Raw genomic sequence first — 2,882 nt, forward strand, 5'->3', positions numbered from 1 at the left:
TTGAGTGGCAACTGACGTCCCTAAGAACAGAATGAGACTGTAGACAAAACCAGACCTTTATTTTTTTGGGGGTAGAACAGGGATATAGGTAAAGACAAATTCATGGTGAGGGAAAAACGAATAAACTCACATTTATTGAGTAGTTATTAAGTGCCAGGTAATGTGAAGTAGGTGTTCTAGCCTGTGCTTGACCATGTCACCCAGGAGTCCACCAAAAACGATGAAGAGAGAGAAATGACTGCCTATTGAGAGCTACCCTACAAAACTGGAAATATTATCCTAAAAATAAAGAAGGAATTCTAAGCCTGCAAGACTTAGTTATAAAATAAATGAAAGTTAATATGCCTTTCTTCATGTATCGTGTCAATCTAAAGGGAAGCTCATAAGAACAGAGGCTTAGAGAAAGAAAGTGGAGGGAACTATTGAGAATGCCTATCTAGGTATAAATCAGGAGCCCTCCAGATTGGCTGGAGTATTATGTTGACGTGACAAATATAGCTATTTAGCTATATGGGGAAAGATAAAGTTACTTCACACACCCAAATCAAATCACCAACTCTCCTTGTTCTAATTCCTTGCTCAGAAAGAACGCTTCTGTTCAGTTGGCTTTCCATGAAGCTCACCTCCAGGGAGAGGATGCAGCAGACAGGTCTGCATGGAGGAGAGCAGTCATTAAAACTAAAGCACAGCGTGGTGACTATAGTTAACGATTCTGTATTGCATACTTGAAATTTGCTAAGAGAGTAAATCTTAAATATTCTCATCACACATACACGCTGGTAACAATGTGAGGTGATGGATATGTTAATTAGCTTGATTGTGATAATCACTTTACAATGTATGAGTATATCAAAGCATCACTGTATATACCTTAAATATGTACAATTTTATTTGTCAATTATAGCTCAATAAAACTGGAAAAATTAACTTAAAAAATTAAGGAGAAAAACTCTCTAATGTACTACAATGTATACTCGTCTTTATTATGTTTTGACAGCTTCATTTGGAATTGCTAAATCTAGTCTATCCTGGGACCCCTGTGAGTTTTAGTTTGTGGGTTGTGGGCCAGGACTCAGCTATAGTAGAATCACTGAGGTCAAAGCCACTTGTGGATACCGAAGAGGGCAGCTAGTGAGGACGGACCAGTTCATATCCTCTTTCTTTTTTTTTTATTTCAGCATATTATGGGGGTACAGATGATTAGGTTACGTATGATACCCTTGCCCCCTCTCCCTCTCAAGTCCGAGCTTCAAGCATGTCCATCCTTCGGGTGGTGTGCATTGCACTCTTTGTGTATGCATATACCCGTCCCTTCATCCCCCCTCCCCCCTCGCCCCTGCCCGACATCTAATAGATGTTATTCTTATATGTGCGCTTATGTGTTGATCAGATAATACCAATTTGATGATGAGTACCATACACTGGGGAAAAAAATCTTTATTCAATAAATGGTGCTGGGGAAACTGGATAGCCACATGTAGAAGACTGAAGCAGGATCCACACCTCTCACCTCTCACAAAAATCAACTCACGCTGGGTAACAGATTTAAACCTAAGGAGTGAAACTATTAGAATTCTAGAGGAAGATGTAGGAAATACTCTTCTAGACATTGGCCTAGGCAAAGAATTTATGAAGAAGACTCCAAAGGCAACCACAGCAACAACCAAAATAAATAAATGGGACCACATCCTCTTTCTTACATTGTACTTATTCTTTGAAATTTTGTAGTATTATTTTCTCCATTCTACATATGAAGAAAAACTGAAACTCAGAAAGTATGGCAACGTTTGCTCAGATAACAAGTGATAGAGCTAGAGTTTAACCCATGTCTATACAATTCCAGAGCCTATTCCTCTCAGTCACTACACTGTGCACCCTTTCATAAGCTGTGCTGAGGTACCTAGAAGCAGTGAACAGCCTAAAGTCACTCTGAATTATTATTTCACGTGGCTAATTTTGTCATATATGATTGTTGTTCTGCCGTCTAATGTAAGAAAAGCTCAGTTGCTACATATTATGCACAACTCAAAGTAAATATTCATCAGAGAAAATAGGATGTATAAAAATCCTAAACAATATAAACACAGGTGCTATGGCTTCATGTTTTAATTTGTCTAACATATGTGGCAAAGATATATAACTTTGCTTAGAATAACCACTAAGTTGTACTACTTAACATTTATATTTTTGAGAATTATGTTGTTAGTAAAGTCTTTCTCCTAAATATACTTCATTAGAGCAATGAGCACCTAATGCTACAACATGTTAATTTATGTAATAATGATTTCATTTGCATTATTTCCCTTTTCCTCCAAATAATCCCATGTGCTAGGTAGGGTTGGTATTTTTCATTTTCATTTTACTTGTAAAAACTGAGTTTCAGATTGTCAGAAATGGTTCTCAGATCCTTTACAAAATCCTGGATGTGGAATATGGCATAAAGCAGTCAGAAAAATTGTTTTGAATACTGACAGGTATGTTATCTTTCCTCTGTTGTGACTTTGACATGCATCTGACATTACTTTATCATCCTGGCTGTTGCTTTTGCTTTGTTCTTGCAATGTTGTTAACCCAATCTGGGATTTGGCCTTTTTCTGAATTCATCCCTGTTCTTAATGATTAACTGATACCATTTTGTCTTTTGGGCTCCCAGTTTAAAAGGTCATCCACTGCCTGTCTGTTTGTGTGACAAATCTCTGGAACTCTCCCATTCCCATTTTTGTTCTCTTTGGCTGTCTGGCAGATAATGTGCCTTCATAATAGATGAAGAAACCAAGGATCAAAGAGGTTAATTACGTTACCTAGTGCTACACTACTAGTGGGTGGCAGGATTGGGATTTTAACTTTTTTTTTCTCTGACATAGGACCATGTATTTTTGCAT

This window comes from Propithecus coquereli, unplaced genomic scaffold, assembly GCF_000956105.1.
Source record: "Propithecus coquereli isolate 6110/MARCELLA unplaced genomic scaffold, Pcoq_1.0 Scaffold376, whole genome shotgun sequence".
Taxonomy (NCBI): Eukaryota; Metazoa; Chordata; class Mammalia; order Primates; family Indriidae; genus Propithecus; species Propithecus coquereli.